The sequence below is a fragment of the Mauremys mutica genome, chromosome 5, assembly GCF_020497125.1.
Source record: "Mauremys mutica isolate MM-2020 ecotype Southern chromosome 5, ASM2049712v1, whole genome shotgun sequence".
NCBI classification, from domain to species: domain Eukaryota; kingdom Metazoa; phylum Chordata; order Testudines; family Geoemydidae; genus Mauremys; species Mauremys mutica.
In genome coordinates, this window is record NC_059076.1 from 133901298 (window position 1) to 133923824 (window position 22527).

At 42.9% G+C, this 22527-nt stretch overlaps 1 protein-coding gene across 1 annotated transcript in view; it reads right to left on the reverse strand.

Annotated features, from left to right (window-relative positions):
• Positions 1 to 22527, reverse strand: part of CTNNA2 (catenin alpha 2) — a 765838-nt gene that overhangs the window by 737051 nt on the left and 6260 nt on the right. The gene's annotated exons all lie outside the window — the stretch shown is intronic.

Here is a 22527-nt window from a genome sequence, read left to right on the forward strand (position 1 = left end):
AGGTCATCTATTCCAACCCCCCAGTGAGGAAGGACCAAGCATACATAAACCATTGTCTAACTTGTTCTCCAATTATCGGGATTCCAGAACCTCCCTTGGCAGCCTATTCCAGTACTTAACTATCTTTATAGTTGGACATTTTCCCTAATATCTAACCTAAATCTTCCTTACTGCAGATTCAGTAGATTACTTCTTGTACTACTTTCATTGAACAAGAAGAACAATGGATCACCATCTTCTTTAGAATAGCCCTTAACATATTTGAAGTTTGGTATCAAGTCCCCCCTCACACTTCTTTTCTCAAGACTAAACATACCCATTTTTTTTAACCACTCCTCATAGGTCAGGTTTTCTGAATCTTTCATCATTTTTGTTGCTCTTCTCTGGACTCTCTCCAATTTGTTCACATCTTTAAGTGTGGCACCCAAACTGGACACAATACTCCACGCTGAGCCCTTATCAATGCCAAGTAGAGAGGAACAACTGCATCCCGTGTCTTATGTACAAAATTCCTGTTAGCAATCCCCAGAGTGATACTGGCTTTTTTTTTCTTTTTTCTTTTTTTGGCCGCTACATCACATTGTCGTCTCGTATTCAATTTGTGATCCACTATAACGCCCAGATATTTTTCAGCAGTACTACTCCCTAGTCTGTTATTCCCCATTTTGTAGTTTTTAATGTGATTTTTCCTTCCAAAGTGTAGTACTTGGCACTTGTTTTTATTGAATTTCATTTGCTGATTTCACACCAATTCTCCAATTTATCAAGGTTTTTTTAATTATAATCCTGAACTCCAAAGCACTTGCAACTCCCCCACCCCAGCTTGGTATCATCTGCAAATTTTAGAAGGATACTCTCCACTCCATTATCCAAGTCATTCATGAAAATGTACTGGACCCAGGATCCCACTAGATACATCCTCCTAGTTTAACAGTAAACCATTGATAATTACTCTTTGAATAGTTTTTCAACAGTTACGCACCCACCTTACAGTAATTTCCTCTAGTTTTTTTTACTAGAATGTTATGAGGGACTGAGTCAAAAGCCTTATTAAATCAAGATCTATCACGGCCACTGTTTCCCCCCCCCATTCACTAGGCCAGAGATGCATTAAGACTGGGGAATCCTCAGCTTCTCTCTACATCTTTACTGAGGCTCACAAGGATGGAAGAAGAGGAATAAGTCCACAATTGTCTTGCCTGGAGAAGGAGCATCCAAAAGAAACAGAGGCAGAAGACCAAAGCCTGAGCATGACTGTATTTCCTCAAGGGGACCTGTTGTGGATGCTGCCAAACAGCTTAAATTTAAAAAAGGTTACAAGAGGTCTCATGTTCTGCTTCCAAAGCATGAAGAGAACAAAGCCATCAGTACTGGACTACTGGAGAAAACAGCATTTAAAAAAAACAAACAATCCCAAACCGTTACAATTTGAAAAGAAAATCACCAAATATAACAGGTTAGCCATATAAATAATTTTATCTATTTATAAAAAGCCCCAATTCAGACTTTCAGAATACTGCACTATATCATAAAACAATTTAAATAACAAAGGCACTAAAGATCACTTTGAAAATTCAAAACAGTCGATGCTTTCCAAATAAAAGGAGTGATAATAAATATGGAGCCAACAGTGATCATTCTAAACACATATTTAGAATAAAAATGTGTTATGGATTTTTGTATTAAGCCAGTGGAGGGAAATGGATACAGGGAGACCAAGCCCCATACCACAGAGCCTAGGACAGCAAAGGCCTACTGACCTAAGACATAATTAAGGTAATCCTAAAAGGCAGAGACAGTATCCAAGCACAAATATCTGCCAGGAAGTATCAAGGAGGTTGTCTCAAATAGAGCCAGATTTAAAAATATGCTGCATACAGTGTCTACTGAAGGTCACCAGGCCATGGCAGCTAACGTAAATAATGCAGGGCATGTGCAATACAATAAGTGTTGCTTAAGTCAAAGGGCAAACATGTTGCTGCATTTTGAACAAGCTCCAAGTGACAAAGAAGTTCTGTAAAGAAGGATTTGCAGAAAGTGATCCTTGTGTGTCAAAGGTGCAGGTTGCTGTTTCAAGGTCATCATTGGATAAAACAAGTACACAGCCTGCACAAACTGCACATTTAAAAAAAAATATAAAAAAACCTGTTGCAATACATATGATGCATGGCTTCCCATGGAAGGAGCATGGTGGAAAGTGGCACCAAGACTCTGAACCTCACTTATTATTTATTTGGAATATGCAATACGGTCAAGCCAAGCCACAGCATTCTTATTGCCAATGTACAAAATGGTTGTTTTTGAGGAGGCTTTCTTTTCCTTTATGTCACTGTTTATGGAGGGTACTTATTCAAAGGGAGTGAGTGAGGTTCAGCTGAAGACTGGTTCAGTTTTTCTTGACCTGAACTTCATTCACTACCTTTGAATAAGTACACTCCATAAACAGTGACATAAAGGAAAAGAAAGCCTCCTCAGAACAACTATTCTTGGACAAAGGGACTTTGTTATATTGAGAGTTGAAGACAACACAGCTCTAGTACATCCAGCTGGCAATATTATTTGAACATGAATCCAGAAATGTGCTACCGGTATTTAAAAAAAAAGACATACTGAGAAGCTTAACTATGTACACAATGAATATGGCCAATTTCTTAGGGTTTATAAGCCCTTATGGGGTGTTCTGAAGTGAGGCCAAGAGGCCAACCTGGTCTTAATTTCCATATTTCTATTCTTATAACTTATTATACAGTATATGTGAATAAAGAGAATTATTTTCTACATAGCCTCTTCCTGTGATTTTAAAGTCCAATATTTGTGAAATCACAACCTTCCCAAATGTGTAGCAATAATGATGTCACAAACACTAGATTGTAACATTCTTAAATTAATTTTGTAGGAGAAAACTGTTTGTCGGAGGAAAATTTCTCTGACGTTCAGACAGCTTGAAAATCTTCAAATATGAAAAAATAGTAAGAAAAATATATAGTTTACTAAGGTCACTGAAGTATTAAATATTTGGTGACATATGCCAAGGACATTCAGTTCTTGAAGAAAAAGAAAATCAAAATATTTTTTAAAGTAAAACTTAAGTGTAAGATATTGCAGAAGTGGAATTACACTCTATTTCAGTAAATGAAGACTCTAGAAAGTATCTTAATATATCTTAAGACTTAGGCCTGGTCTACACTAGGACTTTAATTCGAATTTAGCAGCGTTAATTCGAACTAACCGCTCAACCGTCCACACTAGGAAGCCATTTAATTCGAACTAGAGGGCTCTTTAGTTCGAATTTGGTACTCCACCCCGACAGGTGGAGTAACGCTAAATTCGACATGGCTAGCTCGAATTAGGCTAGGTGTGGATGCAAATCGAACTTAGTAGCTCCGGGAGCTATCCCACAGTGCACCACTCTGTTGACGCTCTGGACAGCAGTCCGAGCTTGGATTCTCTGACCAGCCACACAGGAAATGACCCAGGAAAATTTGAATTCATTTTCCTGTCTGGGCACTTTGAATCTGACGTCCTGGCTGGACATCGGGGCGAGCTCCGCAGCACCTGCAACGATGCAGAGCTCTCCAGCAGAGGAGTTCATGTTATCTGTGAATAGAAAGAGGGACCCAGCATAGACTGACTGGGAACTCTTCGATCTGATCGGTGTGTGGGGCGAGGAGTCTGTGCTTTCGGAGCTGCGCTCCAAAACAGGGAATGCGAAGACCTACGAGAAGGTCTCCAAAGCCATGAGAGACAGAGGATACAGGCGGGATGCAACGCAGCGCCGCGTGAAAATCAAGGACACCAGACAAGGCTACCAAAAAATCAAAGCGGCAAACGGACGCTACGGAGCCTGCCACCACTGCCCCACCAGTGACCGTGGACTCTGACGATGGGACAGTGTCGACGGCCAGTTCCTTGGTGATGTTCACGGACGGGGAAGATGAAGAAGTGTTTGTGGAGGACGAGGCAGGCGAGAGCGCTTACAACGCTGGTTTCCCCGACAGCCAGGATCTATTCATCACTGTCACGGAGATCCCCTACCAACCCTCCCCAGCCGTTAACCCGGACCCTGAATCAGGGGAAGGAGCAGTCGGTAAGTGCTGTAACCATGTTAACTTTTATTCTTAATATAACAGGAATCTGAAGTGTGTGAGAAGGAGGTCTCTCTATATATGGTGATAGAACAGAAATCCTCCTGGGAGATCTCCACGAAGCTCTCCTTCCGTTAACCGATAAGCATCAGCAGGAGGTTCCTGAGGAGAGCTGCCTTATTGGGTGCTCCGTGTTAGCACCGTTTTCCGCGCGAGGCTTTCATGCGGTATTCAGGGAGCATTGCCTCCCCTTGCCCGGCTGCATCGGCCCTGGTTTGTGCTAGCTTTCACGCAGCATGCGCTCTCTATCTCCTTCAGTGACCCTCCTCAGGGTGATCTCGCTTGGAGACTCCTGCATCTAATTAGGTTAATTACTGTAATTTTACGCCTGGTCCAAAGTATTTTTAAAAAATCTAAGGACAGACGGCATAGCACAGACTCAGCACGCAGCTGCGTGACGACCGTAACAGAAAGCCAAAGAATATAATGGACGCTCATGGAGGGAGGGGGGAATGAGGACGCAAGGTATCCCACAGTTCCTGCTGTCTCCGAAAAGTATTTGCATTCTTGGATGAGCTCCAAATGCTTCTAGGGTCAAACACAGTGTCTGCGGTGGGTCAGGGCATAGTTCGGCAATTTGCGCACACACCCCACCCACCACCAGAAGTGAAAACAATCCTCTGTTGACTCTTTTACATGTCACCCTATCTTTACTGAATGCTGCAGATAGACGCGATGGTGCAGCACTCAACACCAACATCCTTGCTCCCCCCACGCTATGGATGGCTGATGGTACAAAATGATGGAAATCCATCCTCATCATCAGCCTATTGGCACATGGGGCAGTGCAAAAGGGCTGGTAACCATGCCGACTAGTATCAGTAAGGTCGATCAAGGGCGCCTGTCCCTAATTTTTGATGGCTGATGGTACAATATGGCTGGTAACCGTCCTCATCATTGCAACAGGGGGCTGAGCTCCATCAGCCCCCACCCTTCATTGTAAATAAAAGATTCAATTGCCCCTGGACTAGCAGAGGGATGATGGGCTCCTTCATCCACACTCCTTAATGTCCTGCCTGGACTATCATTGCAGCTGGAGGCTTCCTTCCACTCATTTCTCACAAACAAGTCACTGTGTCTTATTCCTGCATTCTTTATTACTTCATCACACAAGTGGGGGGACAATGGTATGGTAGTCCAGGAAGGCTGGGGTAAGAACGGAATGAACAGGTGATGTTGTTGCAGGAGCACCCCCTGTGAATAGCATACAGCTCATAATTTATGCAGGATCGGACACAGAGCAGCTGTGCTCTCTGGTTCTATGATACAGTGGTTCTCTAGTACACTTGCCCATAATCTAGGCAGGACTGATTCTATTTTTAGGTACCAAAAAGGAGGGATTGACTCAGGGAGTCATTCCCAATTTTTGCTTTTGCGCCCCTGGCTGCTCGGTCAGGGGCACTTATGACAGCCCCAAATGGGGCAGTGCAAAAGGGACAGGTAACTATGCCCATCTTATTACCAGCAAAGAATCCTGTGGCACCTTATAGACTAACAGACGTTTTGCAGCATGAGCTTTCGTGGGTGAATACCCACTTCTTCAGATGCAACTTATTACCATCTTATTACCAATTTATGGTATGGTTGATGGTACAATATGGCTGGTAACCATCTCTGCTGTCATGCAAAAGCAAAAGCATGCTGCTGTGTAGCGCTGCTGGACCGCCTCTGTCAGCGGCATCTAGTACACATACGGTGACATACACAAAAGGCAAAACAGTGTCCATGGTTGCCACGCTATGGCGTATGCCAGGGCAATTCTGGGAAAACGGGCTTGAAATGATTGTCTGCCGTTGCTTTCCCGGAGGAAGGAATGACTGGCGACATTTACCCAGAATCCACCGCGAAAATGATTTGTGCCCCAGCAGGCACAGGGGTCTCAACCCAGAATTCACAGAGACAGCCTAGACTCAGTTAATTGTTCGCAAAAATGTATCTTTGCAAGGAATTCACTCCCTGTTTCCCATTTCACAGCTTCCACTGTCTCCAGACCTGCCACAGCATCCCCCTCGCAGAGGCTGGCGAAGATTAGGCGGCGAAAGAAAAAGACAAGGGACAAGATGTTCGAGGAACGTATGGGCTGCTACCTAGCAGAGGCGGACCAGCAGAGCCAGTGGAGGGAGACCGTCTCTCTGTGCCAGCGCTCACACAGCGAACAGGAGGAGAGGTGGCGTGAGGAAGATAAGCAGGTGACTGAAACAATGCTTGGACTAGTGAGGGAGCACACGGACACGCTCAGGCGCCTTGTGGATGTTCTGCAGGACCGCAGGAGGACAGAGCCCCCCTGCAGTGTATCTGCAACCGCCCTCCCCCGCCACAAAGTCCCATACCCCCCTCACCGAAAATAATCAGGAGGAGGGGCGGCCGGGGACGTGAATACTGTCACTGCACCACAGCACAGTGCTCAAGTACCCAAAAGCTCTCATACCCTATATTTGCTGAAGTCCTTCACTTCCAGACTCACAGTAGTCCCAATCCCAGTCCCATCCCCTAACTGTCTACTTAATTAATAAAAATGCTTTGCTGTTAATTACTGTTTCCGTTATGTTTTTTCAAAGAAGACTGTGTTCGAATGGGGGGCGTGGGGAAGGGGGTGGTTAATTGCATAGGACAGTCACCTTTCCCAGGGTACAGACACGGGGGCAGGATCAGCAGCGGGTCACACACACGGTGCAGTCAGTAGGCAACCTGGTCGGTTTTTGGAGGTGGTTTCCAGGATCTGTGTGGGCGGGGGAGATGTGACTTTGCAGCGGGGGAGGGCGGTTACAGATCTTATACAGCGGTCCTTGTCCTGGACCGCTGAGTCACGCAGCTGAGGAATCTGTATCCGTCCTCCTCCACCACAAGGTCACATATCCGCCCGCACACAGAATTCCATAAAGAGGGATGGCAGGCTCCGTTGAAAGAAGCATTCCGGCACTGCGGACCGCTCTAGGAGCAGGAGCCTGTCATTCCTTGAGTTTAGAGGCGGTCTTTACATCACTGCACACCCTACCCAGCACAGCCTGCGTCCCAGTTTCAACCCTTTCACGAACAGTCATGAATAAAGAAACCTTTATTAAGTAATAATGGGACATGTATTTTATTTTTACACGTGTGCTGGAAGTGGGGGTAACGGGGTGAACGGGGTATGTAACCGAAGAGGAGAGTCAACAGTAACTGGGTAAAGAAACAGGGGCAGGTTCAGCTTCTCTGTAAAGAAACTGAACAGTCACAGGTCACGCTGCTCGCTGGTATTTGAAGAGTTCCTTGTCGCTGTCCCAGGCGCCTGTATAGGGCTTCAAGAGCAAGTGCATTAGCGGGCAGGCTGGGTCCCCGAGGATGACTATAGGCATCTGCACATCCACAACAGTTATTTCCTGGTCTGGGAAGAAACTACCTTCCTGCAGGCGTCTGAGCAGCCCACAGTTCATGAAAACACACGCATCATGAATCTTGCCCGGCCACCCGACGTTGATGTTTGTAAAACGTCCCCTATGGTCCCCCAGTGCTTGCAGCACCATTGAAAAGTAGCCCAATTTCTCAGCAGCTGACTGTGGAAGACGTGGACGATAAAGTGCGAGGAGGAGAAAACGGCGATGATCGCAGCGGGCTCCGTGCTTGCAGTGCTGTGGCGCCCGCGCTGTCACTGACCAGAAAAGTGCATGAACAGATTGCCCGCAGGCGCTTTCCCGGAGGGAGGGAGGGAGGTTGTGATTGATGGTTCAATGACGACACTTACCCAAAACCACCCTCGACACATTTTTTCCCCCAGCAGGCATTGGGGGCTCTACCCAGCATTCCAATGGGCAGCGGGGAGTGCGGGAACTGTGGGATAGCTTCCCACAGTGCACCGCTTCCAAAGTCAACGCTAGCCCCGTGAATGTGGACTCAGAAATTCGAATTAGTGTATTTAGTATGGATACACAAATTCGACTTCATAAGGTCGAATCCACAAATTCGAACTAAGTTGATTCGAAATAGTCTTGTAGTGTAGACAAGGCCTTAGTATGATGAAAAACCAACACCATCACCAACATTCCAGTTAACTAATTTACTCTCCTGAATTTCAAACATTTTTTTATAAAATGTGTTTTTAAAGAAAAAATTGAAATATTTGTAGTTTAAAGTTCAGCTACTGCCACAATATGAGTTTTTCATTATATAATAGGAATAAAGTATCTAGTAATAAGAATACTTCATAACCTTAAATATGGAAAACATTATGATCACCTTGTCAATACATTTATAAGAATATCCATACAGTGTCAGACCAAGGGTCCATCTAGCCCAGTATACTGTCTTCCAACAGTGGCCAATGTCAGGTGCCCCAGGAGGAATGAACAAAACATGTAATCATCAAATGATCCATCTGCTGTCATGCATTCCCAGCTTCTAACAAATGGAGGCTAGGGACACCATCACTACCCAACCTAGCTAATAGCTATTGATGGACCTAGCCTCCATGAACTTTAGTTCTTTTTTCATAGAATGTCAGGGTTAGAAGGGACCTCAGGAGGTCATCTAGTCCAACCCCCTGCTCAAAGAAGGACCAATCCCCAGATAGATTATTGTGCCCGATCCCTAAGTGCCCCCCTCAAGGATTAAACCCTGGGTTTAGCAGGCCAATACTTAACTGAGCTATCCCTCCTCCTTGTTATAGGTTTAGCCTTCACAACAGCCTCTGGCAAAGAGTTTCACAGGTTGACTGTGCATTATATGAAAAAATACTTTCTTTTGTTTGTTTTAAACCTGCTGCATATTAATTTCATTTGGTGACCCCTAGTTCTTCTGTTATGAGAAGGAGTATATAACACTTCCTTATTTACTTTCTCCATACCAGATGTGATTTTATAGCCCTCAATCATATCCCCCCTTAGTCATCTCGTTTCCAAGCTGAAAAGTCTCAGTCTTATTAATCTCATCTCATACGGAAGCCATTCCATACCCCTAATAATTTTTGTTGCCCTTTTCTGAACCTTTTCCAATTTTCCGATACATCTTTTTTGAGATGGGACGACCATATCGGCATGCAGTATTCAAGATCTGGGTGTACCATGGATTTATATAGAGGCAATATGATATTTTCTGTCTTATTATCTATCCCTTTCTTAATGATTCCAAACATTCTCTTCGCTTTTTTGACTGCTGCTGCACACTGAGTGAATGTTCTCAGAGAACTATCCACAATGACTCCTAGATCTCTTTCTTGAGTGATAACAGCTAATTTATACCCCATCATTTTATATGTATAGTTGGGATTATGTTTTCCAATGTGCATTACTTTGCATTTATCAACACTGAATTTCATCTACTATTTTGTTGCCCAGTCACCCAGTTTTGTGAGATCCTTTTGTAGCTTTTTGCAGTCTGCTTGGGACTTAACTATCTTGAGTAGTTTTATATCATCTACAAATGGTGCCTCCTCACTGTTTACCCTCTTTTCCATAGAATCACAGAAGATTAGGGTTGGAAGAGACCTCAGGAAGTCATCTAGTCCAACCCCCTGCTCAAAGCAGGACCAACCCCAACTAAATTATCTCAGCCAGGGCTCTGTCAAGCTGAGCCTTAAAAACCTCTAAGGATAGAGATTCCACCACTTCCCTAGGTAACCCATTCCAGTGCTTCACCACCCTCCTAGGGAAATAGTTTTTCCAAATATCCAACCTAGACCTTCCCCACTGCAACTTGAGACCATTGCACCTTGTTCTGTCATCTGCCACCACTGAGAACAGCCGAGCTCCATCCTCTTTGGAACCCCCCTTCAGACAGTTGAAAGCTGCTGTCAAATCCCCCCTCACTCTTCTCTTCTGCAAACTAAATAAGCCCAGTTCCCTCAGCCTCTCCTCATATGTCATGTGCCCCAGCCCCCTAATCATTTTTGTTGCCCTCTGCTGGGCTCTATCCAATTTATCCACATCCTTTCTGTATGGGGGGTTGGGGGAACTGAACGCAATACTCCAGATGTGGCCTCACCAGTACCGAATAAAGGGCAGTAATCACTTCCGTTGATCTACTCGCAATGCTCCTACTAATGTAGCCCAATATGCCATTAGCCTTCTTGGCAACCAGGGCACACTGTTGACTCATATCCAGCTTCTCGTCCACTGTAATCCCCAGGTCCTTTTCTGCAGAACTGCGACTTAGCCAGTCGGTCCCTAGCCTGTAGCGGTGCATGGGATTCTTCCATAATAAGTGCAGGACTCTGCACTTGTCCTTTTTGAACTTCATCAGATATTTTTAACCCAATCCTCTAATTTGTCTAGGTCACTCTGGACCCTATCCTTACCCTTCAGCACATATACCTCTCCCCGCAGTTTAGTGTCATCCGTGAACTTGTTGAGGGTGCAATCCATCCCATCATCCAGATCATTAATGAAGATATTGAACAAACCAGCCCAGGACAGACCCCTGGGGCACTTTGTTTGATACCATCTGCCAACTAGATATCGAGCCGTTGATCACTACCTGTTGAGCCCGACAATCTAGCCAGCTTTCTATCCACCTTATAGTCCATTCATCCAATCCATGCTTTTTTAACTTGCTGGCAAGAATACTGTGGGAGATCGTATCAAAAGCTTTACTAAAGTCAAGATATATCACGTCCACTGCTTCCCCATATCCACAGAACCAGTTATCTCATCATAGAAGGCAATCAGGTTGGTCAGGCATGACTTGCCCTTGGTGAATCCATGCTGACTGTTCCTGATCACCTTCCCCTCCTCCAAGTGCTTCAAAATGGATTCCTTGAGGATCTGCTCCATGATTTTTCCAGGGATTGAGGTGAGGCTGATCAGTCTGTAGTTCCTTGGCTTCTCCTTCTTCCCCTTTTAAAAGATGGGCACTATATTTGCCTTTTTCCAATTGTCCAGGACCTCCCGCTGATTGCCACGAGTTTTCAAATATAATGGCCAATGGCTCTGCAATCACATCAGCCAACTCTCTCAGCACCCTCAGATGCATTAGATCTGGCCCCACGAACTTGTGCATGTCTGGCTTTTCTAAATACTTCTTAACCTGTTTTTTCACCACTGAGGGCTGCTCTCCTTCTCCTCATACTGTGCTGCCCAGTGCGGCAGTCTGATCATTTATGAATATGTTGAATAGGACTGGTCCGAGTACAGACTCCTGGGGGACACCACTATTTACTTCTCTCCAGTCTGAAAAACTGACCATTTATTCCTACCCTTTGTTTCCTATCTTTTAACCAATTATCCCATGACAGTTTACTTTTCTTAAGAGCCTTTGGTGAGGGACCTTGTCAAAGGCTTTCTGAAAATCTAAGTACACTATGTCCACTGGATTCCCCTTGTCCACATACTTGTTGACCCCCTCAACGAATTATAGTGGATTGGTGAGGCATGATTTCCCATTACAAAAACCATGTTGACTCTTCCCCAACAAATTATGTTCATCTATATGTCTTAAAATTTTGTTCTTTCCTATAGTTTCAACTGGAGTCAGGCTGGCCGGCCTAAAATTGCTGGGATCATCTCTGGAGCCTTTTTAAAAATTTGGTGTCACATTAGCTATCCTCTAGTCATTTGGTACAGAAGCTGATTTCAATGATAGGCTACAGACTACAGTTAGTAGTTCTGCAATTTCACATTTGTGTTCCTTCAGAACTCTTGAGCAAATACCATCTGGTCCTGGTTTCAGAGTGGTAGCTGTGTTAGTCTGTATCATCAAAAATGACGAGGAGTCCTTGTGACACCTTAGAGACTAACACATTTATTTGGGCATAAGCTTTCATGTGCTAGAACCCACTTCATCAGTTGCATGGAGTAGAAAATACAGGAGCAGGTATAAATACAGGAAAGGCTGGGAGTTGCCTTATGGAAAATACAGGAGCAGGTATAAATACAGGAAAGAATGGGAGTTGCCTTACACTTGGTTCTAGCCCACAAAAGCTTATGCCCAAATGAATGTGTTAGTCTCTAAGGTGCCAAAAGGACGCCTCATTTTTTCATCTGGTCCTGGTGACTTATTACTGTTTAGTTTATCAATTTGTTCCAAAACCTCCTGTAATGATACCTCAATCTGGGACAGTTCCTCAGATTTGTCACCTTAAAAGAATGGCTCAGGTTTGGGAATCTCCCTTACATCCTCCTCCACGAAGACCGATGCAAAGAATTCATTTAGTTTCTTCGCAATGGCCTTATCATCCTTGAATGCTCCTTTAGCATCTTAATCGTCCATTGGCTCCACTGGTTGTTTAACAGGCGTCCTGCTTGTGACGTTCTTTAAAAAATGTTTGCTATTACTTTTTGAGTCTTTGGCTAGCTGTTCCTGAAATTCTTTTTTAGCCTTCCTAATTATATTGTTACACTTCATTTATCTTTAAAAGATATATCAATATGCCTTTATTTTATTTATATTTCCTAAACAACTTTGAAATGTTGATTTTCAATAAGTCTTGGAGAGATTAGTTTTTGGCCTTATGCTAGTTAATATTTTTATCAATGACCCGAAAGAAGGAAATAAAATCATAATTGACAAAGTCTGCAGATGACACAAAAATTCAGAGAGTGGTAAATAATGAAGAGAACAGGTCATTGATTCAGAGCTATCTGGGTCACTTGGTCAACTGTGCACAAGTAAATTATGTGTGTTTTAACATGGTTACATGTAAATATAACCCATGTGCCTAATAGGGAGATATTTCATTAAGAGATCTATTGGGAGGGTAGGAACGAGTTGTGGGTCATTGTTGCTAGGCAGATGCACAATTAGCACTCCACATCCAGAAGTTTCTGGAATTGGGTGCAGTAGTTTTGGGTCTGCTCAACAGGTCCTGTAGCTGGACTCAGACTCCATGAGGACAAGTAGTCAGAGTAGCTATTTTACAAAAGGCCATGTGCCCTGTGTGGACTGGAAGAAGCTGAGCCACAGGAGCAGGAAACAGGCTATTTTCCCTAATTCTGAAGCATTTTCCAACACGTTTTTTTAAATCGATATACTTAACTCAGTGGTTGGTTAATCAGATGGTTAGCTAACTGAGTGACTTCAAAGGAGGAGGAGGAGGAAGAGTCTGGATGGATTCTAGCTGAAGATTTCTACAACCAAGTGGAGGGACGATGTTGTTGCAGTGCTTTTGACTGAACAGACTGTATAGATTATGGTGATCAAAGACTAACTGAGACTCAGGTGAACTTAACCTAAGCTTTTGGGAACTCTGAGTTACTTCTCACTGTGTTTTTGTGGTGACTGACCTGTTTAGATTAATTTGTTTTCTTTATTTTTGTTTATGTACACCTCTGAAAATAATGTATGTGGCTTATATGTTGTAGAAATTAAGTTATCACTATTATTATTATTACTATTATTGTGATTATTTATAAAGTTGGTACTTAAAAATTAAATTCATTCATTTTCTTCTTTTTTGGACTTGACTGTGGGGAGGTTGAACCCGTGCAATCCTTGAAGAAAATCCTTAGTGACTGAATTCTGGGTCTCCTGGTGCTTTTCTATGGGAGTTGGGGTTTTTTAGGCACTGGAGAAGGACAATGAAGTAAACTCTAGCCCACCCAGTGGTTACATATACAACTAGGAACAAAAAAATGTAGGCCATGCTTACAGGACGGGGGACTCTTTCCTAGGAAGCAATGACTCTAAAAATGATTTGGGGGTCATGGTGGATAATGAGCTGAACATGAGCTCCCAATGTGATGCTGTGGCCAAAACAGCTAATGTGATCCTGGGATATATAAATAGGGGAATCTCGGGTAGGAGTAGAGATGTTATCTTACCTTTATATTTGGCACTGTTGTGACCATTGCCGGAATACTGTGTCTGTTCTGGTGCCCACAATTCAAGGAGGATGTTGATAAATTGGAGAGGGTTCAGAGAAGATCCACAAGAATGATTAAAGGATTAGAAAACCTGCTTTAGTGATAGACTCATGAAGCTCAGTCTATTTAGCTTAACAAAGAGACAATTAAGGGGTGACTTGATTACAGTCTTTAAGTACTTACTGGGGATCAAAGATTTAATAATGGGCTCTTCAGTCTAGCAGAGAAAGGTATAACAGTGCAATGGCTGGAAGTTGAAGTTAGACAAAATTCAGACTGGAAATAAAGCATAGATTTTCGACAGTCAGGGTAATTAACCACTGGAACAGTTTACCAATGGACATGGTGGATTCCCCATCACTGATAATTTTAAAATCACAATTGGATTTTTTTTCTAAAAGATCTACTCTAGGAATTATATTGGGGACATTCTATGGCCATGTTATACAGAAGGTCTGATTAGATGATCACAATGAGTCCCTTTTGGTGTTGGAATCTATATGAACACATATGTTTAGAAAGAGGTGAAAAGCAATACCACTTGGTCCAAGCCTTCCCAGCTGATGACATCTTGACTAGTAAAGCCATAGGTATCATGTTAAGATCTTGAATACCTCAACTTAAACACCCATATACCATGCCAAATGCATGTTTCTAATAAGTTACCTCTGCAACATTAAGAATGAAAATAGAAATATACAAGTCAGAATATTCAAAAATTTAGGTTCCCTCAGCCACACTAACTGAGGCATGTTATAACACATAATATGTTCATATGGCACTGAGGCCATATGAACATTGCTATGGAAAGCTTAGATTTGAAGTATCCTACATTTGTGCATTTAAATCTTCAATTTTAGTATTGTATTAAACATGTTAACACAAGGAGAGCAATCACCCATGCAGCAGGCTCCATTTGATGTTTCAGTCAACCTCCCCAGAAGAGATTATTATTCTGGAGAATTTAAAATTTCATATTTTGTAATGCAAAGTTCTAGTCTGACCTTTCTTTATGACTGCAAAGAAAATCTTCTAATGTGAACCATTGACATAAAGACATAGCTAATTATTTGGATATTTAAAATATCATCAAGTTTCAGAAAAATTTACTGAGAAGAACAGCTTCCGCTGTTTCAGTCTGTCTGCAACCCTGAAAAAATAACTTTTCATTACTGATCATTTATAGGACAAATATCAATCAGATTTGCTTATCCATTTTTCCAGGATTAAAAGGCAAATAAATAGGACGAGAGTCACCTCTCCATCACTTTTTAAGTGTTCGCAGCATAAAGATGCAGAGTGCAGCAGTGCTGTCGTTTTTACTTCTGATTCTGTGACTGAGCCTCTGTCCAAAAGAGAAGGAGGAAAGAAAAGTGTCTCACAACTAGGCTCCTTTGTCCCCTGCCCAAAGATGTAGGGAAGAAAAATGAGCCACTTTTGGGTTTCCCTCACCCACTTAACAGATACCATATTCTACCTTCAATCTTTGTACTAAATTCACATTAATTTACAGTGGCATTCATGCTGAAGGCAAAGGTTATTATTTATATCTGCTAACTCCTTCCATAGCTGCCAAGTTTTTGAAGCCACATGTGTGACATTGTATGCAAACTATTTAATGAGAAATTTGCACATTTGCAAGTAATTTGCATATAGACCAGTTTAAAAATAACTGCAAGTGATTTTGTGTCCATTAAAAGCGTCTTGTGAATGAGGCCCCCTGTTCACACAGAGGGGAGCAGCAGGGCAATCATCCTACACACAATGCCCTCCCAATATACCTCTAGGACGGTGGCAGAGAAAAGTAAGTTCCTGTAAGGGTAACAGAGGTAGATCATTGTCCACGGTCCCTGCAGTTCTTGACTTCTCTGTTGAATCTACAAGTTTGTACTAAGTTTGGTGGTCACTTTTTCCAGGTTTTCTTTTCAACCATAATGGCTAGAGACTTGTTTGACTGTTGCTTTACAAAATTGAAAGCTGAGATGAGAGATTTATTGAAAGGCCATTCTCCTACTACCCACCAGCATTTCCTTTGGGGCCCCTCCAGGACATGTATGGGAGTGGCGAGGGGATGCTCCACTTTTTGGGAAATTGCCTTGGCCTCTACAGAATATTTTGTTGGAGATGCAGGTGTCTCTCTCTCACCAGAGCGGCTGTTGCACCTAATACCTTCCCCTTCTCCAACCAGAGCAGCAGTAGTTATGTACCTGAGGACTGAAATAATCACCTTATACATTTTTCAGAGGGTGGGGCCAAGGTCTGGCCAGACTATGAACCATTAAAAAAAATTATCAGCTAGATTGAGTGAGAAGAAAATCTTAACATGCTTTTAACACAGGTTTTTGTATTATATAATCTTTCTATGAGATTATAGGTAGACTGACGGCTTACTGCATTGCTGATGAGCTACACCAGCTTTCATTTCTAGGTCACCTGTTTGAATTCAACCCAGCTCAATAGGGATTGAAAGTCATTCCCATCCCACCTAATGGATGTTTGCTGGCCTCTGCATGAGATTAATTGGATGGTCCTCTTTTACAACTCCCGCATCACAGACTCATCACAACACTGTGCATTAACAGACTCAGAAGGGATTAAGAACTGCATGGGCCATGGAAAATAAACTTTGTCTGTTACTTCAGCGAAACTTCCCCACACTCACCCTGCCCTCTTAGATCAGTGGTGAGGCATAGTGGTAGGACACTGCATGTGAGACACGTCTCCTGTTGCTGCCCTCTTGATAATTAATGACACCTTTTGCCAACACTAAATCATATATAATATTTTAACATGAAAGAGAATGACTATATGCAAATTATTTGCAAGTATGCAAAGCAGCTCATTACATAATTTACATAAAATGTGGCCTCCCTCACCTTCTTCTCCTAGGGATAGTGGTGATTTAGCCCTTGTGCCACTGATTGCCAGAGAAAAGGTCTCTCACAGTCTCTATCACTATATGGCTATTGCAGAGAAGGAAATTGAGAAATTTTCCTAATTCCATGTGGTTAGAGAAAGCTGAGAGAGAAAAAAAAATCAGCAACTCAACTGATTTCCCGCTCTTCCTCCTGACCTAACTCCTTAAGGGAATTCAGTTAAGAAGATGTCTTTTGGCCATATAGCCCTTTAAAATTTCTTTCATTGCTGACTGACAGCCACCTAGCAACGAACAAGCTTTGTGCATTAGGATATCAGGAGACTACCTGAGCAAGCTTGCATTGTCAATGCATTTCAATGTCATTCTCATGAGCCCTATAACCATAAAACAATTAGGCTAAACCTTACCTGACTTAATCCCATGATGGAGCCAAAGTATCATATGTGGAAGAGAGTGTAACTTCCTCATTTGTCATGCCAGATCAGCCTATACCAGCACTCAGGGAGGGACAGCTCAGTGATTTGAGCATTGGCCTGCTAAACCCAGGGTTGTGAGTTCAATCCTTGAGGGGTCCACTTAGGGATCTGGGGCAAAATCAGTACTTGGCCCTGCTAGTGAAGGCAGGGGGCTGGACTCAATGATTTTTCAGAGTGCCTTCCAGTTCTATGAGATTGATGAAAAAATGGTTACTAACCTGTTGCATAACTCTTATTCTTCAAGATGTGTTGCAGAATAACAACACTTTGGTTATTGGTGCATCCAGCACACTGCCATTGGCAACTTTTCCCAAGCTGCCATGTGCCATGCAGTTGTAAAGGACAGAGTTGCTGCTAGCTCACCTCAGGTCTTTCTTGCCCCAACTCTGATGAAGAGAGATGGGAGGGTGGGTCATGGAATGGATGGACATGTGCAACACATGTTGAAGAACAACAGTTACAGAATAGGTTTGTAACCGTTTAATCTTCTTGTGATTGCAATGTGCATTCCACGCTTGGTGCCTCACAAGCTGTAAGACAAGAGGCAGGATCAGACTCTATTTCAATCAACATTGGAGAACAATTCATCCCACTCTAGCATCATCTCTGGAGTCTTGAGCCACAGCACAGTGGGAGGCATGCACATGGACAAACAACCAGGCTGCCACCCTACAAACATCCACAATTGGAACTTGTGTCAAAAGGCCACCAAGGCAGACTGCGACCTTGTTGAATGAGCTCTGATTCTGTTGGGCAGAGCAACATTAGCCAGGTCACAACAGCACATCCATATGCAGGATGTGATCCAGGAAGAAATTCTCTGGGTAGAGAATAATTGACCTCTTACTCGGTCTGCCACTGCTATAAATAGCTGGAGGATTTACAAAAGTTACAGGTTCTGTCCAGGTAAAACGTCAAAGCTCTTCTGATATCCAAGGTACCGGTATGCAAATATTCTTCCTTTCTGATTGTATGTTGTTTTGGGTAGAAAACAGACAAACAAACTGGTTGATGTTGAAAGAGGAAACCATCTTTGGGACAAACTTTGGAAGTGGACACAGGTAAACCTTGTCTTTAAAAAATCCCAACATTAATTTCTGCACCATCCCTACTCTTCTGACCAAGGTAAAGGTCACCAAAAATGTCACTTTCGTTGACAGATGCAGTGAGGATGAAAAGGCTGCTTTCCTGATCTGCTATAAAATACTTGGCACACCAGTCTGATAGCTTTCAGTTCTCTGACATTGATGCATAAAACGAAGTCCTCTGTGTTTGTAGACAACCCAGGTAGACTTCTCATCCCAGAGCTGAAGATCTGTCACTAGCATGAAAGTTGATTGGGGACCAGCAAATGGAACACTTATACATAAATTGGCTGGATCTGTCCACCAATCTAGGGAATGAGTTTCAGTCTGGTGTATTGAACCACGTAGATGCAAGAGGCCATGTGACCTAGAAACCTCAAACAGTTTCATATTGTTGTGACCAAGTTAGCCTTCAAATCTATAACAATCGATCAAATTGCCTGGAACCTGGAGTGCGGAAGAAAAGCCCTGGCTTCAGATGAGTCCAGTACTTCCCCTATAAACACTATCCTCTTACTGGGGAGAGGACAGATTTTTTTTTGGTGTCAATTAACAGTCCCAGAGCACTGAATGTTAACTGGATCAAGGCAACACTCCTCTGCATTTGCCATTTGGACTGGGTTATCTAGGTAGAGGTAAGCCTGCACTCCAATCTTTAGAGGAATGTGGCTACTACTGCCATGACTTTCATAAAAATTGTGCGAGTTGCTGATAGGCCCAAACGTAGTATAGTGAACTGGTAATGATTTTGACTTATGAGCTATTGGGGTACTTTCATGTGATTGCCACATGAACATCTTTTAAACTGACACCAGTCCCTAGGATCCAGGAAAGAGATAATAGAATCTAGGGTGACTATGAGAAATTTTACTTTTTTAAATAATTTGTTGAGATGACACCCCCACTCCCTTTGCTTTTGGGATTAAGAAATACTAGGAATAAAACCCCTTCCCTCTGAGACAACATGGAACCTCCTCTATGGCTCCAAAGCAAAGGAGCAACTGGACTTCCTGGATAAGGAGTTTTTCATGAGAGTGGTCCCTGAAGAGGGACAGGGAAGGAGGGAGGGAAGGCAGGAAAGGTAGAAGCAAACTGCAGAGTGTATCCCACTTACACAGTACTCAAGACTCACTGATCCAAAGTAATCTGGAACCAAGCACTGCAGATGAGGGACAGATAGCTTGAGAAAAGTGAAGAGGTTTGGATCTGGAGAGATGGAGACTGTTATGTCGACCTCGACTGGCCCATCAAAACACCAGAGCTGGAGCTGAACAGCAGAAGGGGGAGGCCTACGGTTTCTGCCAAGGAGGAGTGGAATATTGGTGTGTCTGCTGTAGCAGGTGTATACAGACCCAAGGACTTCAGGGTGGCTCTTAAATTCATGAATCTTGCTGTCTGTCTGGTTCGAGAACAGAGAGGGACCCTCGAATGGCAAGTCCTGGATAGTACTCTGGACTTCATAGGGACCAGAAGACTGTCACGAGGATGATCTATAGCTGGCCACCACAGAGCCACGGGTTCTAGCGGCCAAGTGTGCTGCATCCAGCCCCTCCTGCAGTGAGGTTCTCCCTGCAGTCTGCCCTCATTTACAAGAGAAAAGCCTTGGCTGAGATGACTTAGTTGGTGTTGGTCCTGCTTTGAGCAGGGGGGTTGAACTGGATGATCTCCTGATGTGTCTTCCAACCCTAATCTTCTATGATTCTATGAAAGGTACTCAAGCCCACGGGAGGGTACATAGTACTTTCTTTCTACTCTTTTAGAGGCGTGAGGCAAAGAGGATGGAATCTGCCATAAAGCTTTCATTGGCTCTAGTATCACCTCAACTTGCACTGCATACAGTGGCCCTGGATGGTGGAAGGGGTTGAATGGCTGAGGTAGAGGAGGCTGTATACCTTGGTTTTTGTTTCTTCTGGCATTTGCTTGGCAGCTCATGCTGTGTTGATGGTAGAACTGCTATGGGGGAGAGGGTCTTGGCTTATACATCTGTATGTGGTGTTTCCTCTTCGGGGCCAAGGTATAAATACCCAGGGAGTAGAGGGTTGTCCTGGAGTCTTTTTAATGAGACTTTTATGTGTGTATCCAAGTAAAACAATTAGCCTTCAGAACTGTATTACTGGTTACTATACACAAGCCAAAAACAACCCTTCTTGGTTTTCAGATTCTAGACTGAGCCTGCAACACTGGCGGTTTCAAAAATATATGTTTTTATCAGTAAAGAGAAAAAACTGGTTCTAGAAATCAAGAGACAGCAAACATGGAACCTCATTGCGAATTTGTGATAGTCATTTTTAGAGTAGTTTGTATTTTAATTCTTAAAAATGAAATAAAAATCCTCAAAAACAAAGCGTACACAAATTAATAGGATATATGTGGAGGTTTAAAAATTACAAATACATTTTAAAAGTGAAATACAGCCAGAATGCAAGATTAGACCTCATTAATATAGATGACACCAATGTCACGCAGAGTGGTGTTAGGAACACAGCACTTCTTGTGCTCTGGCTGTTGGGCCACAAGCTTTTGCAGAAGAAACAGAGAAACTTGAGGGCCTGAACTTGGGCCTTATCATATAAAAGCCTCTTCCGTTCACTTAAAATACAAGTCTAACCATGTATCCTATTGTTTCATTTTTCAAAATACTGTAGTTGGAAGTTTTTTAAAGACATTTCTCTCTCTCTCTCTCTCTCTCTCTCTCTCTCTCACACACACACACACTTTTAAAGGAGATGATACTAGGTGAAAATGCTGCTTTCAGGTGCACAGATCAGAATTTTGAGTAACTTCATTAGAGCTGCTCTGGATTTACACCAATGTAATAATGGAATTTAGCTGGCCACTTCTACCAACATTATGATTAAGTAAACTACCAAGATACAGCGATTTGTGCTCACTTAGTTGTTTATTCTGTAAACTAAGGTAATCAGCATGCTTTAGCTTATTTTAAATAAATATATATTTTTCTAGGAGCTAGATAAACTACAGGTCACAATCTGATCTCATTTATACCACTGCAAATCTGGATTAATTCCACTGATGTCACTGGAGTTATTCTGGATTTACACTGCTGTAAATTAGATCAGAATTTGTCCCTACATTAGCAATTTTTCAATATAATTCTATTAGTCAAAACAATCATAATTTTTTACTTCCAGGATGTTAACCACATAGGCTTTGTCCTCTTTGTACTATTAAACAAAGATTGCAGCTCTTATTTTACCTTATAGATTTATGAAAGTCTACATTATACAGCATAGACCACACACACATTTTAAGGGCTAGACTTACAAGGAAGACTTAGGCATAGCAACACTAAGAGTCCACTTTTTAGACTCTCTGACACCTCGCAGAATTCACAACCCTAAGTCAGGCACCCAAGCTTCCCATACAATGCACAGGGAGAGTTAGGCACCTAAAAAAGAGAGTCACAGAAGCTAGTATGCTGAGTGGGGAGATGCCTAAACTAGCCAGTAGGAAATGCTGAAGAGAGGAGAAATGCCTTAGGCCCCACCCCTTAAAGGGAGTTAAGCACCTAATTCCTGGCCCGAAGGAGGCACTTCCGTCCATTCAGGATTCACAGCCTAAGATAGGTTAGTCTTTTCTTGCCAAAAAACAAGGAGGAGGATGTAGCACAGCTAACACTCCCCCTCATCCACCTTGTACTCAATGGTTAGCGCCCTTAAGACAGATGTGACAGATCCAGATTCAAATCCCCACTTTGCCTGATTCAGAGCACTGACCTGAACCCAGGTCTCCCATATCACAAGTGAGTGGCCTATATGGAGTCACACTTACTCTCTGGCCCAATGATTATTTAAGCAGAACAGCTTCAAAAGGAAACACCGAGAGAGGTCTGTCTCAAAATATCCTCAGATAGCCCATTGGTTATAGCATTTACCTGGGAGGCAGGAGACCTGAGTTCAATTAGCTACTCCAAATTAGGAAGAGTGGGGATTTGAACATGAATCTTTCATATCCTGACAAGTGCTGTAAATACTGGGCTAACAGATATAAAGGAGGCAGCAGCACCTCCTCTTTGCTCTCTTTTGTGTAGGTTAGGCATGATCAGAGCATGACTACTGGATTGGGCTCTGCAGGCTAGACAGGCTAGGAAACGTAGTTTGAGACGCCTCCCTAGGTTTAGAAATGAGTTAGGCACTGAACTGCTCAACAGTG